The following is a 24,230-nucleotide window of genomic DNA, read 5'->3' as shown; positions in this document are numbered from 1 at the left end:
CAAAAAAATAAAAAAAATCTAATCTCAATTGTACCCAAAAAAGCCTCACGTCCTTCCACCGAAAAAAAACTTAACATACTCCACGGCCTCTTCCAAAACTAGATAAGAGTCCCGATCTACTTTCCCTAGCCTCCACGAATCGCCTCAGCCTAAACCCTGATCGAGAGCTCTTGGTCGAGGTCTCCATCGCCCCTTCCATATGCGGTCGCCTCCTGCCGCAATCTGGCTATGGTCCTGGTTGTGGTCTCCATCGCGTAACCTAAGTGTGTTCTCCTCCTCGCAGGCATCTCCTCTCTCTCTCCCCCACAATTGTCTTTCTCATGCCTTTCGTTTCATTGGCGGCGTGTTAGATCCAGCAGCAAATCACATCTCCAGACTAAATCTAATTCCACCAATTCATGGCGGATAGGCCTTGGCCTCTTCCTCCTGGTGCCATTAGCCTCTCTCTCTCTATGTGTGTTTGTTGCAGATGATGGAGAGAACACAACAAGTTAGATCCAGCGGCAAATATGAGAAAAGCAAGATTTGCATGTAGGTGATGAACATCATCAAATTGGATGCCTCACAAGTTATACATAATTGGGCGTTGCGGATAGGCCTTGGCCACTTTCTCCTGGTACGATTAGCCCCCCCCTCTGTGTGTGTGTGTGTGTGTGTGTTGCAGATGATGAAGATAATGCATTGAGTTCGATCCAGTGAGAATTTTGAGAAAAGCGAGATTTCAATGCAGGTGATGAACGTCATCTACTGATTATATAATTGGGTGCCTCCACTGGTTATACAAAATTGGTCGATGAAGTGCAATGCAGGACCATCCACTATACAGTGATCTTTTAAACATCACCCAACCCAATCTTTTGATTAGGTAAATATAATGTTGTTTGTCTGCAGTATGTCAGTTCTAACATTGTTTAGTCTATCCATCCAGTGTGCATATGGGAAGCTCTTCTTTGCTGCAGCACCGTCGAGGCCGAGGACGCGGTGATAAGCTCACCATTAAGCAACTGGTCTGGTGATGGATTAAGTGTGTGAAGAAACTTTTGATCTAAGGTAGTATAATATTTTCTTATTTACTTACAGTGTCTTTTTAACATGCACCTCTACAAGCTATTTGTCTGCAGGTAGCGTTCATCTAAGAAAGATTGTGGTTCATTAAGTAATTAACTAGGCAAGACAAACAACTACAGGTGTTAGTCTGTGATGGTTGAAAAGCATACATATATAATTATACCCTCTCAAATCAGTCAGGCTATGTGATTTTTTATTATTTGGAGCATGGGGATTCACTCAACAAAACAAGTTTCATATTTTTATCACTGGTTTTGTCTCTCTTTTGTTTTCTTAATTTTTCATATTTTATACCCTAATTATCATGACACATTTTCTTCTACCATCAAATCTGCATTGAACACCAACACCCCCCCTATTCCTCATCTTTGGCACGTACTGTAAAACAGCCAATTCTATTAATATGATCAATGTCTCCCTTGATTGTATGGACGTATCAATGCACAACTATTCAATCGAGCCCATGAAGTTATCCATCGAGGGACTACCGATGCCCATGGTATGAGTAAAAAAGAAGTTATCTCGCAGTCCAGTTTGTTTTTGTGACGTCTTATACTTGGACTCTGCTTCTGAGGTTCTATCCTATATGTGCATTTAGTTTCTCACGTTCTATGTTGGGCCTGATTTAATGTGTTTTATAAGAATTCCAACCGATTAATCTTTTATTCAGTTTCCAAGCATAATATGCGATTAATGTTCTCAATTTCCAGGACGACCGGTGAATCATTTCGCAGGCTAGCATCGTTGTTGGGCACAGGGGTTATTACCAGCAAGGTAGAAAATACTCATATTCCATGCAATAGATTTTTCATGCAGGAAGAATTTTTGACCTTATCCACAAAAGCCACCAGATCACAAAATTGGATGGATTCTAATTAACCTTTCTGAATGCGTGAGACTGAATTAGAGCAGAACTATGGCAACCCCGCCATGCAAAATAGGCCATGCATGAATCATATATCTCATCAGGTCACCATCTTGCCAAACTTTGCACTGCCTAATGCATCGGAGGTAAGAGTTGCCTATCTTCTCTTGAATTGGTTTTTTGACTGTTAGGGTACTAACAGTCAGAGGTAGTATAATATTTTCTGATTTTGTATTGCTAATAAGTAACAATTGAAATTGATATCAGTCCATGCACTATAATTTTTTAAGTTAATCTAGGGTAAAAATATGATAAATACGTGTTTGGTTTTTGAGAGTAGACAGATATGTTAAACATGTTTTGTTTCTTATTTTGCAACGTATATATGATCAGATTATTTGTCCAGTAACCCATACCTATGTAAACGTATGAAATAACTCAATGGTAGTCAAACCCAATACACCTCCCGTACCCCAACTAAATGCAACCGAATTCCAGGGTGACATGTTATTAAGGTCAATCTTACATACAAGCAACAAAACTAAGCATGCACCCAAGAATAGTCTTCATTCAGGAATGATAGTTACTTTCTTTTACACTGTTCATTGTTTTGGAACGTGAACATGATAAACTTTATTATTAATGTCATGTCACTACTGGAATCGCTGAATTCGCCAAGTTTGCAGCGTACTCAGCAAAGCCTAGAAACAACTTGGCATTGTGTTTGCCCAGTTCTGTTCTCGGCAAACGACACTTGGTTGGACGGACGTGAGCAATCTTGAACTTTTCTAAGTTCTTATTATTGGGCACTCGACAAACATTTTAAACAGCCATTGCTGAGTTTCGAAAAAAGATAACTCGGCAAACTACCACGTTAGGAATAACATGCATATTAAATTGTTGGAATGACATATATAGGGTGCAGATAACGGATACGAGGTATGTGCATCGATTTGTTTGATTATATAAATAAGATTTCAGGTAAATATTGTATCAGTATTTCGCTATATATGGATTTACGTTTTCTTTTGGTTTCATTATATACAAAATTATTTTAGTAAGGTCTCTGTATATACCTTATTAGACAAATTTCGTGTGAATTCAAAATAGAGACTAGAACAGTTTACTTTTGTCTATATGTTACTATATTAGCATTTATTTTTAGGAAATGATTAATATAATGAAAGTGAACATGTTTAGATCAATACATTTTGATGTGATCGAAGCAAAGCAGATGCACCGAAGTGCAACCATCTCAACATGTACACAAGCTAAACGGAATGACCATTTTCTCTATGCATGATTTATTTTATCAGGTATGGTCTAGGCTTTTGTCTTCTAATGAAAAAAGTTTTGAACAAGAAAAGAAGTACTTAAAAATGGTCGCTGATGCGTGCATCTATTCCTTTTCTGTTTAAAAAGGTCTAATTGTTTGTGTTGTTGATTTTGTGAGGCTCTTTCATCTTATATATAAAGTAAACTTCCTAAGTAGTCCAGAGACTGGTCGGAATAGGTGCCAAGTTAATGAACAATCAACAAAATTTAATTTCAATGTGTTGAAGGGATCATATACCAAGATTTAGAGGTTGTTAAATAATTGGATTATATTTATCTAGATGGAGAACATTTGAGTATATGCGAGTCATTTCATATTCTGTTATTTTAAGTATAAAATTTTAACTACGATAAGATTTGACTGTTGAACATGTATGGTCATAGGACAAGATGGAACTGTTCCAATAGAAATTTGAGAATTCCCAATTTAATTACTCCCGGTAAATGAAATGTAGTCTCAAAACTCAACCTGTTGCAGATTACTAAACTAGCCCGTGCGAATGCACGGGTTGACGACTAGTTTATTCATAATTTGGTTGCCAAATCTCATGCGTGCAATGCATGTGTACCTTACTCTACTCTAAATGGTGTTTGTGTGTGTGTTGTGCGTGTTGAGGTGCAAATTGTCTTTTTTTTGGGGTACACGTTAAGCTTGTTCTTCCGAAATTTCAAGCCGCGCCTTGTTATGCCGAAAATTCAAGCTAACGTCTCTGTCTATCGTGCTGCGAAACTCCCGCCTCTTCAACCCGCGCGTTGTTAGCCCGAAATATTTAAGATATATCTTTGTCTCGTTGTGCTCCGACAACTCCCTCCATCTCAACCCGCGCCTTGCTATTCCGAAATTACAACGCGCGCGAAAACTCCCACCTCCTGTGAAATCCCGACACGCGAAATGCCCGTGGTACCCCTGAACCGAAAGAACTACCTCAAATCGGTGGGGGTACTTTCGTAACTTACCCCACATTTCGGACAAGTGCGTCTCTAAGCCATGGTTCCCCACTGCCATCCCATCCGCCCACCCATTCGTACATCGAGGCCGCAAAAACCCGCGACGAAACCCCACACCCTGCTCCGTCCGCCACCCAGCCGGAGCCTCTTCCCCAACGACGTCGTCCACAGCAACACCTCGACGTCCCTCATCCACCATACCAGATGAGGATCCGTCGTCGATCTCATCGTCCCGCCGGTTCAGCCACCCCGTCCTCCACCTCCAAGGAGCTGCCCCGACGTTCCCCTCGTCTTTCGCGCCACCTCCATTCCCACACCGCCGTCTTCACCTGCACCACCGGAAGAGCATCATAATCACCGTTTCCTCGGATGAAGCTACGGCCTAATGGACGCCACCAAAGAGGTTATACACTAATCGCCGCATTTTCTTCTTGATTCGATCTCACGGTGCTGCCGGCGCTCGGTCCCGAGCCAACACGACGTGACTCCATCCACGGCGGCATCGCCGGCCACTTCCTCCACGGTGTCGCTCCCTCGGCGGCAACATCCACATCAGTAGGAGCTGCTGCTGCTTTAGCTCTCACTCGCGCTGCTGCTCTGCTCTTACTCTCGGTCCCCTGCCTGGTCTACTCATGCTATTGCTCTTGCTCGCGCTGCTGCTCTCGCTCTTGCTCTTGCTTACGATGCTGCTCCGATTTAGCTACACTTCAGTCGATTTTTAGGGGGTGGGGGGGGGGGGGGCTCGCCGGGCTGAAGGAAGAACCAGCCGCAGCGGGGAGGGGGGCTCGCCGGAGAGGTACCCCACTATCTATCTTAGGATTCTGGATGGGGGCGGTGGTCGCTGGCGGTGGCGGGGCGTTGGCGGGGCGGTGGCGTGGGGATCGCCGAAGAAAAAGCTCGGCACGGGGGGGCCTAGAGGGATGGCCGGGGCGGCGACGGACCGGCGGTGGGGAGTGTTTTCGGGGCAGGCAAGGCGGCGCACCGCAGGCCGCGGGCGGCAGGGGGCTGCTGTTTGGCCGGTGGTGGCTGGCGGCTCAGGGGGGTGGAGGTTGAAGATGAACCGCAGGCCCTTGATTTCGTATCCAACAGCTGCAAAATCGACTGACCAGAGATGAAAAAGTCAGTCGACCGATGTGTAGCCTCACCTTGCTAGTGCGTTCAGTTTCGACAGCAAAAGTCAGCTTCGACAGTTAAGTTCAGTTTTGACAGTTAAGTTTAGTTTCGACAGTTAAATTCAGTTTTGACAGTTAAGTTCAGAGATGAGCGGCTGATGTATTTTACATCTAGCACTTTGTGGTTATGTATTTTACGTCATGTATTGGAGATGCTATTAGAATTCCACTCAGGTTAACATTGTTCGTTGTCTCTCTTGTCCTGCTTCAGCCTCGGCGTCGTACAACTTATCGGAGCTGCTCCAACGATGAAACCCTCCATCACAGTAGAGCAGTACCTCGGGCTCCATCTCCAGACGCCTAAGATCTTCTTTCCCTCCTCCGATAGCCAAGTCAGACGGAGCATCCTCACCGGCCAACCCAATCACGCCGAGATCGACATGGCTTCACCAAAGAGGTTGTACACTTGTTGCATCTCTTTTTACTCTACATGTTATATATATTGTCCACTGAGCACTCGTAGTAACGGGAAATTCGATTATTTTATCCTACTATATGACAAGCAGTGAGGTACCAGGCAACTTAGCTATCCGTGATGGACTCTCTTGAACGCCATCATTATTTATCTCTACGTGTTTGAGCTGTGCATTTGTTGATGGGCCTGGGAGTTGAGATAGTATGGCAGTGGCCTGGGTCCAAAGTAATAGAAGTAGCATAAAAACATTTTTTTAGTGTAGGATTTTCCTTGCTCAAGCCTCCCTACTAGAATCGCCAGTGCTTGAAAGGAAAAGTGAATGAAAAACATCGGAATTGGAAAGTTTCCTATGGTACTACTTTTCATGAATTTGGTGCAAAGGAATGGAGCAAAGGAAAACTGTAGGATTTGTTCCTTTAGTGTCTCCTTGAAAGAAAAACCATAGGAATTCTAATTTCCACTTCTCCTCCTTTTCATATTCCTATTCATCAAGCACAAAACTAAGAGATAGTAGCATAATAGCATTATAACCGTACATTTTCTTGTGGTTTGACTTAATCTCACCATGCTTTTTTGCATCCCGTGATCTTCCAATTGTTGTGAATCAAACACCCAGATTGGCAGAAATCCTGTGTTTTTAAATTTTCTGTTTTGCACATGCATTCCTATCCTATTCATGTCTATTTCCTATCCCTGCATTGTTAGAATCCTCAAATTCAAACAAGCCCTTACTCAATTACTTCTGTTACATATATGTGTCAAAGAAAACCTTGTGTGGTTTGTCCTGCTCCTGCGGCGCTGCGTTCCACCCCAACTCAGCTGCTCCAATGACGGAAGGGTTCACCACAGCAGGGATCCGCTCTCCAGACTGTCTTTCGCCGCCTCAGATCTTCTTCCCCGCCGCCGGCAGCCACGACAACTGCATTACCATCATCAACTAAGCAGATGACCTTGAGGACTACATGGGTCTGCAAGAGAGGTCGCACTCTTCCGTGTCTGCTTACGTTATGCGTCGCTTAATATGATGACATGCTACATTATCACCATGTTCACCTATTAGACTCCGAGTCAGGTCCAAACTAATGCTAAAACTTGAGTTTTTAAATGGTTGTGGGGTACATATTGGGGCATCAATTAGTACTATCTGTCTACTATCTGGTTAATCTCTGGTGTTAACTATGAGTTTCATGTTGGGTGCAAACAAACATTAAAGGAGCCATTATTTGTATTTTTTAACTAAAGCTATTATCTGCCTGCTATCTTTGGTTTTGGGTCTATCCACAGTTTGCTACCATCACTCTGGATTTGTGCATGCACTCCTTACATAATCTCACTATGTTTTATTCCTATGCTTGCCAGTTATTGTACACAATGGAACTGATCATGTAGATCAAAAGAGACGAGCCTTGCGTGGCAATAAAATTTCATGCAGACGTCGTTCCATGATGGGCGCAAAGGCAACCCCCCTCCACCCATTTCGGATCGTAATCAAGAGGAAGATAACTGTTCTGAGGTGGATTCAGAAGGAGAAGACCACTCCTATTTACCCCATGATGTCTTCACTCTAACTTGGCATGGTGATGTTGGTAATATCATGCATATGGTGCCTTGCATTGCTTACTTTATACATTAAAGATGCCATCTACTTAGTTTAGACATGCTTTGTGTCAATGCCATCTGTTTAGTTTCTTTATCATATATGTGAATCATGCAATGCCATCTTGTCTAGCCAGGCATCATATATGTGAATTTTGCAATGCCACCCTGGTTAGCCAGTCATCTTATATGTGAATTATATCATGCCATCATTTTTTTATTACGTGTTAAATTTGTCAACAATTTTAGTACATTCAATTACTCTTCCTGTGCATCAGCCATTCGGCACGGTCATGGAAAAAATCTGGAGTGGAAACAAGGTCTTTAGAGCAGACAATGCTATCTGACAAAGCGCATGTCTTGCTGGCTACCGATAGCTCCTCAGAGGAGGATTCAGAGACATATGACCAGTCATATCCCCCCCCCCGAGGTGCATGCCCTAACTTGGCAGGGTTATGTTGCTCATATCATGCGTATGGTATCTTGCATTGCTATGTCATTTGCTTAGTTTAGACATGCTTTGTATGAATGCCACCTGTTTAGTGTCTAATGCCCATATATGTGAATTATGAAATGCCAACTTGTTGCAAGACATTATATATGTGAATTATGCAATGTTATCTTGTGGCAAGGCATTATGTATGTGAATTATGCAATGCCATGCTGTTTAGGCAAGCGTCATATATGTGAATTATATCATGCCGTCCTTTTTTTGTATTTCTCATTGCTTTTGTCGACAATGTTTGTATATTCAACTGCTCTTCCTGTGCATCAGCCATTTGAATTGGTGATGGAGAAATCTGGAGTGAAAACAAGGTCTTCAGAGTAGACAATGCTACCTGCTGAAGCAGATATCTTGCTGGTTACAGATAGCTCTTCAGAGGAGGATTCAGAGGCAGATGACCAGTCCTATTATCCCCCTGAGGTGTATGCTCAAACTTGGCAGGGTTATATTACTCATATAATGCATATGTTGTATTGCAATGCTTAGTTTTTACATCATATACACAATATTGAATGCCATCTCCGTAGTTGACACATCATATATGCGACTGCCCTCTGCTCACTTCCTTAGTATATAAATCATATATTTGAATTATGTCATGCCATGATGTTTACATAGACAACATGTATCTGAATTATGGCATGCCAACCCATTTTCTAAAGACATAATATAGTTATATCATCTCATCCTGTTTACATAGTCATCACATTTTAAATTATGTCATTCTATCCGTGAATTATATCATGCCATCATGTTTCTATCGACAACATGTTTGTGATTTATGGCATGCCAAGCACTGACACATCGTATAGTTATATCATGTCATCCTGTTTACATAGTCATCATATTTTGAAGTATGTCATTCTATCCTGTTTAGTTAGCCATCATACATGTGAAATTGTGTCATGCTATCCTGTTTAATTAGCCATCATATATGTGAAATTATGTCCTGCTATTCTGTTTGCTTAGACAATATAAATGTGAATTATTTCATGCCCTGTTTTCTTCCCTACTATCCATTGCACATGTCTATCTTACAATGTCTATACATTCAATTACTTTTCTTGTTTATCAGCCATTTCAATTGGAGGGAGTGATGGCAATATCTGTGAGAGTAGAAACACGGTCTTCAGAAAAGATCGTGCTACCTGTCGATGCAGATAGAACCACAGTTGTACTTGCCCAAATCATGAGGACCACCACTCCGAACCCGAAGTCAACGCTTAAAGCAGAAGAAGAATTGTTCTCAGGTCAGGTTCTGTAGCTATGGTTCATACTACTTTGCTCTTGCATCACTGTATTTACTAATACCAACTAATTTCAAATTTGAAGGATGCAATTGAAACTCCAATGGCGCAACAGGTATGTTTTAAACCTGTTTCTTCAACGTGTTTGGCTGTTTGCTGTTGTAACTTGCTCTATGTTGATTTCAGTTTCAATTGAATAAACAGTTATGTTCTCACGCCATGCATATTACAAGTGTTGTTATTGCTGTGTAGTTTCCCACACTTATATTCTGTCTATGCTGCTTTGTCTTAAATAGATATGATTCAGATTGTATCTATCTTGATTTGGGAACATAAACTAGAATGATATAGACCACACAGTGACCATACTACATAGATATATGTTTGTTTCATGCTGTTATCCTGTCCACCTTACTACTGAACTGGTTTACCAAAATGAGTTTCATATACTACATTGTAAACCTGAGATGTGTTTGTTTGTTTCTCTTTTAGAACGCAGATAAAATATTGGAGAATAGTACCCTGTTATGCAATGGTAAAGGAAGTAATGCAGATAAGGTTCAAGTTAGTGAGACATCCCTGTTGGTCTCCAAGAAAGCTGATAAAAACTATATTGAAGACACTGAGACAACCCCAAAGTCCTGTCTTGATGTAGTGTTCGAGTTACTGGCTACCACTGCTGGCACCAGCTCTTCGAACTCGTTGCCTAAATCAGTTCGGCTTCTTGAGTCTCAACTTCAAGTTGAAAGACATCGATCAGATGTTATGCGACAGGAAGCCGAAGGACTGAGGAAGTCCCTGCAGAATTCAGATGCATACTTTCTGGTGCAACAGCAAGCGCTGGAGGACTTAAGCGCCAAACAAGAGAAAGTTAATAAGCTTGCTAAGCATCTTTCCAGCATTATGGGTACCCAGGACATTGTTTCTTGAGCTCTTCTGAAGTGGTTTCAGTTCTGGACTTGTTTTGCTGTGGTGTTTATATGCTGCTGTGTTCCTTATATTTGCACTGGTGGCGAACTTTGATGCCCAGTGGATGTAATATGTGTAATAGTCGTGATAGCCTAGTGTAAGTTGCTTGATTATTTATTTCCTTGTTGTCTTGTTTATTTATTTGCTTGTAGTCAGTGCAGTTCTTTTTCTGTGGTTTGCTAGTAGCTGCAATAACCTATTTTTTAAAACTAGGCCACAATAACCATGGGCTAATATTTACTGTAGTGACACTAGGCCTCCTACGGGCCGTAGAAACAGTGGGCCTTCTATGGGCCGTAGAAACAATGGGCCTTCTACGGGCTGTAGAAACAATGGGCCTTCTACGGGCCGTTGAAACAATGGGCCTTCTATGGGCCATATCATCAATGGGCCTTATATGGCCGTATGATCGATTGGCCAAACATGGGCCAAACAGACCGCATTCTAGCCGTAAATGGGCTAGAGTTGGAATCGTCCGTTCATGGGCCGACCATAACGTGCCATCGTTAATAGGCCGTATTTGATGACGCTATGAAAACGACCCAACGTATTAACGGGCCACAAATGGGCCGATTGTAACCACGGGCTGAATTTGGCCCACAAGCAGAAAATGACAGTAACGGGACGTAAGTAAACAAATGCTGGAAAATAGCCCAAGAATAAATGGGCTCTGAGAAGGCCGAAAGATAACATGGGCTGGAAACGGCCCAACGGAATAACGGGCCGTTAATGGGTATAAAGTGATACACTCTTCTTTACGAGCCAGTTTCACCACGGGCCGTTAATGGGTGTAAAGTGATACACTGTTCATTACGGGCTAGTTTCACCACGGGCCGTTAATAGGCCAAGAGTTACATAGGGCCTCATATGAGCCGAAAGACGTCATGGGCCAGAAGTGAAAATGGACTGGAATCATATTGGATGGCCCAGATGACGCTACTGGGCCTAATTCGAATAGGGCATAACAGGCCTTGGGTTAGCGGGCTGTAAATGGGCTTTATGCGAACATGCCGTTAACAGGCTTTCCATGGGCCGGCCCGCCACCTTTTGACCAAGTCAAACGGGCCGGCCTTTTCATAGGAATGGGCCTCTATTGGGCCGTGCCACGTGTCGATGTATCATAGGCGCCTTCTGTCCAATGAGTGGATGACATCTGTCCCAGCGATGAGCCGACATGTGTTTCCTCCAACCAATGATGATTTTACATGTGGAAAATCCCCATTGGTCGGGGCTGTTAATGGGTTATCGGATCCAAAATCCGACCCGATAGCTTAACGGTGTTCCGTTACGGTGGATGCCACGTGTCGGTCACCCTTGACAAAAGCACTTCTGTGACGCGCGATTTATCATCATGGAAGTGGACACTTCCGTGATGATAATTTTGGTAATTTCATGGAACACTTCTACGACATCACAGGTATGACTATCTTGATACATTCATAAAATCGTCATGGATGTACATGCATGACTGAAAACGCGACCTACTGTGACAAACACGTATCATCACGGAAGTGTATTTTTTGTAGTGTTTACTGTCACTTGTTACTATGGAACATAATCCTTCGAGGGGCTTATTCGGGGTATCTTCACCCCGACCAGTAGAGCAAAGAGTTGCTCCTCAACCTACTGAACCTGCTAAAAATGTTTACTTTGAGATTCCTTCGGGTATGATAGAGAAACTGCTAGCTAATCCTTTCACAGGTGATGGAACATTACATCCCGATTTGCACCTAATCTATGTGGATGAAGTTTGTGGATTATTTAAGCTTGCAGGTATGTCTGAGGATGTTATCAAGAAGAAGGTCTTCCCTTTATATTTTAAGGGAGACGCGTAGACATGGTTGAGGCTATGTGATGATATTGGATCATGGAACTACCAACGATTGAAATTGGAATTTCACCAGAAGTTTTATCCTATGCATCTTGTTCATCGTGATCGTAATTATATATATAATTTTTGGCCTCGCGAAGGATAAAGCGTCGCTCAAGCTTGCGGGAGGCTTAAGTCAATGTTATATTCATGCCCCAATAATGAGCTCTAAAAAGAAATGATTATTCAAAAAATTTATGCTCGGCTTTCTCTCAGTAATCGCTCCATGCTCGATACTTCTTGTACTGGATCTTTTATGATGAAGACTATTGAATTCAAATCGGATTTATTGGAAAGAATTAAACACAACTCTGAAGATTGCGACCTCGATGAAGGTAAGGAGTCAGGTATAACACCTAAGTTTGATTGTGTTAAATCTTTTATGGATACCGATGCTTTCCGTGAATTTAGCACTAAATATGGACTTGACTCTGAGATAGTAGCTTCTTTCCACGAATCCTTTGCTACTCATGTTGATCTCCCTAAGTAGAAGTGGTTTAAATATAGTCCTCCCATTGAAGTAAAAGTAGTAACACCTATTAAAGTTGAAGAAAAGACTATCACTTATAATGATCCTGTTGTTCCTACTACTTATATTGAGAAACCACCTTTCCCTGTTAGGATAAAGGATCATGCTAAAGCTTCAACCGTGGTTAACAGAAGTAATATTAAAACACCCAAACCCCCTGATAAAATTAAAGTTGAACCTAGCGTTGCTATAGTTAAAGATCTCTTGGTCGATAATATTGATGGGCATGTTATTTACTTCTGCAATGAATCTGCTAGAATTGCTAGACCTGATACTAAAAATAAACATAGACCTGTTGTAGGCATGCTTGTTATTTCTGTTAAAATAGGAGATCATTGCTATCATGGATTATGTGATATGGGTGCTAGTGCAAGTGCAATACCTCATTCTTTATACAAAGAAATTATGCATGATATTGCACCTACTGAGATAGAAGAGATTGATGTTACAATTAAGCTTGCCAATAGAGATACTATTTCACCAGTTGGGATTGTTAGAGATGTTGAAGTCTTGTGTGGGAAAGTTAAATATCTTGCTAATTTTCTTGTTCTTGGTTCCCCACAAGATGACTTTTTTCCCATTATATTTGGTAGACCCTTCCTGAATACTGTTAATGCTATGATAGACTGCAATAAGGATATTGTTTCTGTTGGTTTAGGGGATATGTTTCATGAGTTTAAATTTGCTAAATTTCATAGAAAATCCCACGATAAAGAATTGCCTAGTAAAGATGAAATTATTGGTCTTGCTTCTATTGGCGTGCCTCCTACTGATCCTTTAGAACAATATTTGCTAGACCATGAAAACGATATGTTTATGAATGAAAGAAGGGAAATAGATGAAGTATTCTTTAAATAGGGACCTATTTTTAAACACAACTTGCCTATTGAAATCCTAGGGGATCCTCCTCCATCTAAGGGTGATCCCGTGTTTGAGCTTAAACCTTTACCTGATACTCTCAAATATGCTTATCTTGATGAGAAAGAGATATATCATGTTATTATTTGTGCTAACCTTTCAGAGCATGAAGAAAAGAAATTATTGAAAACTCTGAAGAAGCACCGTGCTGCTATTGGATATACTCTCGATGATCTTAAGGGCATTAGTCCCACTTTATGCCAGCACAAAATAAAATTGGAGAAAGATGCTAAACCGGTTGTTGATCACCAACAATGGTTAAATCCTAAGATGAAAGAATTGGTAAGAAAAGAAATACTGAAGCTTATGGAGGCAGGTATAATTTATCCTCTTGCTGATAGTCAGTGGGTAAGTCATGTCCATTGTGTCCCTAAGAAGGGAGGTATTACTGTTGTTCCTAATGATAAAGATGAATTGATCCCACAAAGAATTGCTATAGGTTATAGAATGGTAATTGATTTCCGCAAATTAAATAAAGCTACTAAAAAGGATCATTACCCTTTACCTTTTATTAACCAAATGCTAGAAAGATTATCCAAACATACACATTTTTGGCTTTCTAGATGGTTATTCTGGTTTCTCTCAAATACCTGTGTCAAAAGAGGATCAAGAAAAGACAACTTTTACTTGCCCTTTCGGTACCTTTGCTTATAGACGTATGCCTCTTGGTTTACGCAATGCACCGGCTACCTTTCAAAGATGTATGACTACTATATTCTCTGACTTTTGTGAAAAGATTGTTGAGGTATTCATGGATGATTTCTCTATTTATGGGACTTCTTTTGATGATTGCTTAAGCAACCTTGATCGAGTTTTGCAGAGATGTGAAGAAACTAATCTTGTCTTGAATTGGGAGAAGTGCCACTTTATGGTTAATGAAGGTATTGTCTTGGGGCATAAAATTTCTGAAAGAGGTATTGAAGTTGATAAAGCTAAAGTTGATGCTATTGAAAAGATGCTGTGTCCTAAGGACATTAAAGGTATAAGAAGTTTCCTTGGTCATGCCGGTTTTTATAGGAGGTTCATTAAGGACTTCTCTAAAATCTCTCGGCCTCTGACTAATCTCCTACAAAAATATGTCCCTTTTGTCTTTGATGATGAGTGTGTAGAAGCATTTGAAATACTTAAGAAAGCTTTGGTTTCTGCACCTATTGTTCAACCTCCTTATTGGAATTTACCATTTGAAATTATGTGTGACGCTAGTGATTATGCTGTAGGGTCTGTTCTAGGACAAAGAGTTGATAAGAAATTAAATGTTATTCAATATGCTAGTAAAACTCTAGAGAATGCCCAAAGAAATTATGCTACTACTGAAAAAGAATTTTTAGCAGTTGTATTTGCTCGTGATAAGTTCAGACCTTATATTGTTGATTCTAAAGTAACTGTTCATACTGATCATGCTACTATTAAATACCTTATGGAAGAGAAAGATGCTAAACCTAGACTTATTGGATGGGTTCTCTTGCTACAAGAATTTGATTTGCATATTATTAATAGAAAGGGAGTGGAGAACCCCGTTGCAGACAACTTGTCTAGGTTAGAAAATATTCTTGATGACCCACTAACTATTGATGATAGCTTTCCTGATGAACAACTAGCTGTCATAAATGCTTCTCGTACTGCTCCATGGTATGCTGATTATGCTAATTGCATTGTTGCTAAATTTATACCACCTAGTTTCACATACCAGCAAAAGAAAAAGTTCTTCTATGATTTAAGACATTACTTCTGGGATGACCCACATCTTTATAAAGAAGGAGTAGATGGTGTTATTAGACGTTGTGTACCTGAGCATGAACAGGAACAGATCCTATGCAAATGCCACTCCGAAGCTTATGGAGGACACCATGTTGGAGACAGGACTGCACATAAGGTATTGCAATTCGGTTTTTATTGTCCTACTCTCTTCAAGGATGCCCGTAAGTTTGTCTTGTCTTGTGATGAATGTCAAAGAATTGGTAATATTAGTAGACGTCAAGAAATGCCTATGAATTATTCACTTGTTATTGAACCATTTCATGTTTGGGGTTTTGATTATATGGGACTGTTTCCTTCCTCTAATGGGTATACACATATTTTAGTTGCTGTTGATTACGTTACTAAGTGGGTAGAAGCTATTCCAACTAGTAGTGTTGATCATAACACCTCTATTAAGATGCTTAAAGAAGTTATTTTTCTGAGGTTTGGAGTCCCTAGATATTTAATGACTGATGGTGGTTCACATTTCATTCATGGTGCCTTTCGTAAAATGCTTGCTAAGTATGATGTTAATCATAGAATTGCATCTCCATATCATCCACAGTCTAGTGGTCAAGTAGAACTTAGCAATAGAGAGCTTAACTTAATTTTGCAGAAGACTGTCAATAGATCTAGAAAGAATTGGTCCAAGAAACTTGATGATGCATTATGGGCCTACAGAACTGCATACAAAAATCCTATGAGTATGTCTCCATATAAAATGGTTTATGGTAAAGCATGTCACTTACCTCTTGAATTAGAACATAAGGCATATTGGGCTATTAAAGAGCTCAACTATGACTTCAAACTGGCCGGTGAGAAGAGGCTTGACATTAGCTCACTTGATGAATGGAGAAACCAGGCTTATGAGAATGCCAATCTGTTTAAAGAAAAAGTTAAAAGATAGCATGACAAAAGGATACAACTCTTGTTTAAGATTTTTTGCAGGAAAACTCCTCTCTAAATGGGAAGGTCCTTACATCATCAAGGAGGTCTACCGTTCCGGTGCCATAAAAATCAACAACTTCGAAGGCACAAACCCAAGGGTGCTGAACGGTCAAAGAATCAAACATTATATCTTAGGCAATCCTATAAATATTGAAACTAATGTTATTGAAACCGTAACCCCGGAGGAATACATAAGGGACACTTTCCAGAACGTTTCAGACTCCGAAAAAGAATAGATACATGGTATGGTAAGTAAACCAACTCCAAAACAGTTCTAATGGCAATTTTTCTCCGTTTTGGAATATTAAAAAAATAGGAAAACAAGAAGAAGACCGGAAAGGACACGAGGCTTCCACGAGGGTGGACGGCGCGCCATACCCCCTGGGCAAGCCCCCTGCCTCGTGGGCACCTCGTGTGCTCCCAGGACTCCGCTTTCTTGCACGATACTTCTTTTGGTCGGTAAAAGTTCATTATATAATCTCCCGAAGGTTTTGACCACCGTATCATGCAAATATCCCCTGTCTTTCTTTCGAGCTGTTTTTCTGACAGATCTAGATTGCCATGGCGTCTTCAAGTTCCCCCAAGTACAAGTTCTTTAAGAAGGTCATCAACCCCTACCTCGCGGAGGTGCTGCAACACCCTTAAACCATTGAGATGCGTGAGGGGTTGCTGCATATCCGCGATGTTGAGGGACCAAGGAGGACCAGAAACATGGAGACAAGGCTCGAGGCATTGGAGCAACAAGTTTTCAAGTGTCAGGAGATGGTGGAACATGGACTCGACTCCAATCATATAATGATCATGGAGTTCACCAACAACCACAAGCTGGATGACAAGAACATTGGGGAGGCCATCTTCAAGCTTCACGAGAAATCGAGCGCCTCCAAGCCCAGATCTATGATTTGCAAAACCAAAACTGTGAGTATGAATATAGATTCAAGAGGATGAGTTTGGCTGCAGATTTGAGGATCCCGGAGACTCGATCATCTTTCTATCATGGTGATCCTATGCCTTGGAAGATGGACGACAAGCCTACATCATTAACAACTCCTTCCTCACCACCTCCGAAGGAGACATAAACACACGGGTATGGGCACTCCCCTTGGCAACTGCCAAGCTTGGGGGAGTGCCCCGGTATCGTATCACCATCACTTTTATCTTTACCATTTTTCTTAGTTCGACCCTTTTGGTAATATCTTGATCTAGTAGAATAATGTTTCAATATGATCTAGTTGTGAGTTTTGCTTTATGATCTTCCTATGTAATCGAGTCCGTGAGCTATATATAATAAAGATTAGTGTTGAGTCAAGGGCTTGATTATTTTGCTATGATCTTGAGGGAATAAAATAAAAGAGAAAGAATAAATAGAAATAAAGAGATCATATGGATCTTATGGAGAGTAATGACTTCACATATAAAGAGTATGATGAATAAAGATTGTTGAGAGTTGACAAACATAGTTTTGGTCATTGTTGCAATTAATAAGAAGTGATAAAGAAAGAGAGGTTTTCACATATAAATATACTATCTTGGACATCTTTTATAATTGTGAGCACTCATTAAAGTATGATATGCTAAAGAGTTGACGTTGGACAAGCAAGACAACGTAATGGGTTATGTTTTCTTACATCTGAGATAAATTATATTGTCATGGATCATCCAACATGTTAAGCTTGCCTTTCCCTCTCTCGCTAGCCAATTTCTTTGCACCAAGTAGAGATACTACTTGTGCTTTCAAATATCCCTAAACCCAGTTTTGCCATGAGAGTCCACCATATCTACATATGGATTGAGTAAGACCCATCAAGTAAGTTTTCATTGTTGCAATCAATAAGAATTGCTCTCTAAATATGTATGACTTATTAGTGTGGAGAAAATAAGATTTATACGATCTTGTGATGTGGAAGAAATAAAAGCGACGAACTGCAGAATAAAAGTCCATATCACAAGTGCCAATATAAAGTGACGTTCTTTTGCATTAAGATTTTGTGCATCCAACCATAAAAGCACATGACAACCTCTGATTCCCTCTGCGAAGGGCCTATCTTTTATTCCTGTCTTATACTTCATGTAAAGAGTCATGGTGATCTTCACCTTTCCTTTTTACATTTTATCCCTTGGCAAGCACAATGTGTTGGAAAGATCCTGATATATATGGCTAATTGGATGTGGGTTTTCATGAACTATTATTGTTGACATTACCCTTGAGGTAAAACGTTGGGAGGCAAAACTATAAGCCCCTGTGTTTCTCCGTGTCCGATTAAAACTTCATAACCATAAATACCGCATGAGTGTTAGCAATTGTGAAAGACTAAAATATGGTTGAGTATGTGGACTTGTTGAGAAGCTCTTATATTGACTCTTACCTATGTTATGAGAAATTGCAATTGCTTCAATGACTGAAATTATAGTTTGTTAGTTTTCAATGAAGTTTCTAATTCATACTTGAGTATGTGAATGAATTTTTACTTTAGCATGGGAGATCATATGACAATACATATATATGTTGCCGTTCTAAGAATGATCATGATGCCCTCATGTCCATATTTTATTTTATCGACACCTCTATCTCTAAACATGTGGACATATTTTTCGATTTTGGCTTTCGCTGGATGACAAGCGAGGTCTAAGCTTGGGGGAGTTGATACATCCATTTTGCATCATGCTTTTATATCGATATTTATTGCATCATGGGCTGTTATTACACATTATGTCACAATACTTATGCCTATTCTCTCTTATTTTACAAGGTTTACATGAAGTGGGGGAATGCCGGCAGCTAGAATTCTGGGCTGGAAAAGGAGCAAATATTAGAGACCTATTCTGCACATCTCCAAAAGTCCTGAAACTCCACGGGAATTATTTTTAGAATATATAAAAAATATTGGGCAAAAGAAGTACCAGAGGGGGGCCACCCACTGTCCACGAGGGTGGGGGAACGCCCCCTGCCTTGTGGGCCCCCTGGTGGCCCTCTGATGCCCATCTTTGGCTATATGGAGTCTTTCGTCTAGGAAAAATCATAAGCTAGCTCATGGGACGAAACTCCGCTGCCACGAGGCGGAACCTTGGTGGAAGCAATCTAGGGCTCCGACGGAGCTGTTCTGCCGGGGAAACCTCCCTCCGGGAGGGGGAAATCATCACCATCGTCATCATCAACGATCCTCTCATCGGGAGGGGTCAATCTCCATCAACATCTTCACTAGCACCATCTCATCTCAAACCCTAGTTCATCTCTTGTATCCAATCTTTGTATCCAAACCTCAGATTGGTACCTGTGGGTTGCTAGTAGTGTTGATTACTCCTTGTAGTTGATGCTAGTTGGTTTACTTGGTGGAAGATCATATGTTCAGATCCATTATGCATATTAATACCCCTCTGATTATGACCATGAATATGCTTTGTGAATAGTTACGTTTGTTCCTAAGGACATGGGAGAAGTCTTGCTATAAGTAGTCATGTGAATTTGGTATTCGTTCGATATTTTGATGAGATGTATGTTGTCATCCCTCTAGTGTTGTCATGTGAACGTCGACTACATGACACCTCACCATTGTTCTGTCCTAGAGGGAGGCATTGGGAAGTAATAAGTAGATGATGGGTTGCTAGAGTCACAGAAGCTTAAACCCTAGTTTATGCATTGCTTCGTAAGGGGCTGATTTGGATCCATATGTTTCATGCTATGGTTAGGTTTACCTTAATACTTCTGTTGTAGTTGCGCATGCTTGCAATGGGGGTTAATCATAAGTGGGATGCTTGTCCAAGTAAGGACACTACCCAAGCACCGGTTCACCCACATATCAAATTATCAAAGTACCGAACACGAATCATATGAACGTGATGAAAACTAGCTTGACGATAATTCCCATGTGTCCTCGGGAGCGCTTTCCTTTATATAACAGTTTGTCCAGGTTTGTCCTTTGCTACAAAAAGGATTGGGCCATTTTGCTGCACCTTATTTACTTTTATTACTTGCTACTCGTTACAAATTATCTTATCACAAAACTATCTGTTACCGATAATTTCAGTGCTTGCCGAGAATACCTTACTGAAAAACTGCTTATCATTTCCTTCTGCTCCTTGTTGGGTTCGACACTCTTACTTATCGAAAAGGCTACGATAGATCCTTTACACTTGTGGGTCATCAGGGTCAGGTGACGTAGACCTCGCTCGAAGTTGGGTCTGTGTGCGGCTCCAACGCCGCTAAGTCTGCGGCTTCCGTGGCGGGGTTAAGCTTCCCATCTTCGGATGGCGCAAGATGCTCCGAATCTAGGGCCAGAGCGCTTACAGGCGCAATCTCCTGTGTATGGTCCGATGACAGATTTAGGTCATGTTCATCATGGTGGAAGGGAGCGGCTGCCATGGGCTCAAATCCATCAAAGATCAAGTCTCCGCGGATATCAGCGACGTAGTTCAAGCTTCCAAACCTGACCTGACGGCCAGGGGCATAGATGTCGATCTGCTCTAGATGGCCAAGTGAGTTGGCCCGCAGTGCGAAGCCGCCGAATACAAAGATCTGGCTAGGGAGAAAGACATCCCCCGGGCAGCATTGTTGTAGATGATGGATGACGCCATCAAACCTTCTGATGACGACACAACAGAACTCTCAATGAAAGCACCAATGTCGGTGTCAAAACCGGCGGATCTAGGGTAGGGGGTCCCGAACTGTGCGTCTAAGGTTGATGGTAACAGGAGACAGGGGACATGATGTTTACCCAGGTTCAGGCCCTCTCTATGGAGGTAATACCCTACTTCGTGCTTGATTGAGCTTGATGAATATGAGTATTACAAGAGTTGATCTACCTCGAGATCATAATGGCTAAAACCCTAAAAGTCTAGCCTATGTGATTATGATTGTCCCTACGGACTAAGCCCTCCGGTTTATATAGACACTGGAGGGGACTACGGTTATACAAAGTCGGTTATAGAGAAAGGAATCTTCATATCCGAACGCCAAGCTTTCCATCCACGTGAAGGAGAGTCCCATCCGGACACGGGTGAGAGTCTTCGGTCTTGTACCTTCGTAGCCCATTATTCCGACCCATGTCCAACAGGCCGGACATCCGAGGACCCCTTAGTCCAGGACTCCCTCAGGCGCGCCCCCTCCCCTAGTCCAATTCAGACTCCCCATGGGAGGGGGATGCGGCCACCCCTTGTGGGCTACCTCTCTCTCCCCTATGGACCATGTAGGCCCGTTACTTCCCCGGGGGTTCCGGTAACCCCTCGATGCTTCGAAAAATACCCGAACCACACCGAAACCATTCCAGTGTCCGAATACCATCTTCCAATATATCAATCTTTACCTCTCGACCACTTAGAGACTCCTCGTCATGTCCGTGATCTCATCTAGGACTCCGAACAATCTTCGGTCACCAAAACGCATAACTCATAATACAAATCGTCATCAAATGTTAACCGTGCGGACCCTACGGGTTCGAGAACTATGTAGACATGACCGAGAGACATCTCTGGTTACCAATAGCGGAACCTGGATGCTCATATTGGTTCCTACATATTCTACGAAGATCTTTATCGGTCAAACTGTAATGGCAACATACATCATTCCCTTTGTCATCGGTATGTTACTTGCTTGAGATTCGATCGTCGGTATCTTCATACCTAGTTCGATCTCGTTACCGGCAAGTCTCTTTACTCGTTTCGTAATGTATCATCCTGCAACTAACTCATTATTCATATTTCTTGCAAGGCTTATCATGACGTGCATTACCGAGAGGGCCCAGAGATACCTCTCCGATACTCGGAGTGACAAATCCTAATCTCGATCTATGCCAACCCAACAAACACCTTATGAGATACCTGTAGAGCATCTTTATAATCACCCAGTTACGTTGTGACGTTTGATGGCACACGGTATTCCTCCAGTATCTGGGAGTAGCATAATCTCATAGTCAAAGGAATATGTATAAGTCATGAAGAAAACAATAGCAATAAAACTGAACGATCATAATGCTAAGCTAAAGGATGGGTCTTGTCCATGACATCATTCTGCTAATGATGTGATCTCGTTCATCAAATGACAACAAATGTCTATGGTTAGGAAACTTAACCATCTTTGATTAACGAGCTAGCCTAGTAGAGGCTTACTAGGGACACAGTGTTTTGTCTATGTATCCACACATGTATCAAGTTTCCGGTTAATACAATTCTAGCATGAATAATAAACATTTATCCTGATATAAGGAAATACAAAATAACAACTTTATTATTGCCTCTAGGGCATATTTCCTTCAGTCTCCCACTTGCACTAGAGTCAATAATCTAGTTCACATCGCCATGTGATTTAACGCCAATAGTTCACATCTTTATGTGATTAACACCCATAGTTCACATCGCCATGTGACCAACACCCAAAGGGTTTACTAGAGTCAATAATCTAGTTCATGTCACTATGTGATTAACACCCAAAGAGTACTAAGGTGTGATCATGTTTTGCTTGTGAGAGAAGTTTAGTCAATGGGTCTGTCACATTCAAATCCATTTGTATTTTGTAAATTTCTATGTCTACAATGCTCTGCATGGAGCTACTCTAGCTAATTTCTCCCACTTTCAATACGTATCCAGATTGAGACTCAGAGTCATCTGGTTTGATGTAAAAGCTTGCATCGACGTAACTCTCTACGATGAACTCTTTATCACCTCCATAACCAAGAAATATTTCCTTAATCCTCTAAGGATAATTTTAACCGCTTTCTAGTGATCTACTCCTGGATCACTATTGCTACCTCCCTGCCAGACTTATGGCAAGGTACACAATAGGTTTGGTACACAACATGGCATACTTTATAGAACCTATGACTGAGGCATAGGGAATGACTTTCATTCTCTCTATATATTCTGCCGTGGTCGGGTTTTGAGTCTTACTCAACTTCACACCTAGTAGCATAGGCAAGAACCCTTTCTTTGACTGATCCATTTTGAACTGCTTCAAAACTTTATCAAGGTATGTGCTTTGTGAAAGTCCTATCAAGCGTCTTGATCTATCTCTATAGATCTTGATGCCCAATATATAAGCAGCTTTGATACATCTCCAACGTATCTACTTTTTCTCATGCTTTTCCTCTTGTTTTGGACTCTAATTCGCATGATTTGGCCTAAAGCTGTTTTCAATAGAACTACCATGGTGTTGTTTTTGTGTAGAAATAAAAGTTATCGGAATGGAACGGAACTTTTTGAGGATTTTTTATATCAATAATAAGAATTACTGGAGCCAAGACCCACCAGAGAGGGGCCCCTGGGTGGGCACAACCCACCAAGGCACGCCCCCTCTCCTGGCGCACCCAGGTGGGTTGTACCCACCCGGTGGCCCCGCTGACGACCCCCCTATTACTATAAAATCACATATTTCCAGAAAAAAATCAGTGAGAAAGAATTATCATGTTCCACGAGACAGAGCCGCCGCCAAGCCTTGTTCTTCCTCGGGAGGGCAGATCTGGAGTCCGTCTGGGGCTCCGGAGAGGGGGATCTTCGTTCTTCGTCATCACCAACCCTTCTCCATCGTCAATTCCATGATGCTCCCCACCGGGAGTGAGTAATTCCTTTGTAGGCTCGCTGGTCGGTGAGGAGTTGGATGAGATTCATCATGTAATCAAGTTAGTTTTGTTAGGTCCTTGTCCCTAGTATCCACTATGTTCTTAGATTGATGTTGCTATGACTTTGCCATGCTTAATGCCTGTCACTTTGGGCCTGGGTGCCATGGTTTCAGATCTGAACCGTTATGTTATCATCATTATATCCATGTTCTAGATCCGATCTTGCAAGTTATAGTCACCTACAACGGTTATGATTCCACAACCCCGGAGTGACAACAACCGGGACCACTCCCGGTGATGACCATAGTTTGAGGAGTTCATGTATTCACTATGTGTTAATGCTTTGTTCTGGTTCTCTATTAAAAGGAGGCCTTAATATCCCTTAGTTTCCAATATGGACCCCGCTGCCACGGGAGGGTAGGACAAAAGATGTCATGCAAGTTCTTTTAATAAAGCACGTACGATTATTTATGGAATACATGCCTACATTATATTGATGGACTGGCTAGTGTCGTATCGCCCTAGGTTATAACTGTCTCATGATGAATATCATTTAACAAG

At 41.5% G+C, this 24,230-nt stretch overlaps 1 long non-coding RNA gene across 1 annotated transcript; it reads left to right on the top strand.

Moving 5' to 3' along the window:
* Window positions 1–149: 149 nt before the first annotated feature.
* On the top strand, window positions 150–3,851 carry LOC123152456 (uncharacterized). The gene is made up of 3 exons (XR_006476206.1): window positions 150–616; window positions 731–1,050; window positions 1,779–3,851. It is a non-coding gene; the product is annotated as an uncharacterized lncRNA (long non-coding RNA).
* Window positions 3,852–24,230: the final 20,379 nt, after the last annotated feature.

Source organism: Triticum aestivum, chromosome 7A, assembly GCF_018294505.1.
Source record: "Triticum aestivum cultivar Chinese Spring chromosome 7A, IWGSC CS RefSeq v2.1, whole genome shotgun sequence".
NCBI classification, from domain to species: Eukaryota; Viridiplantae; Streptophyta; class Magnoliopsida; order Poales; family Poaceae; genus Triticum; species Triticum aestivum.
Note: the sequence above shows the minus strand (reverse complement) of the source record. Positions and strands in the feature narration are given on the sequence as shown.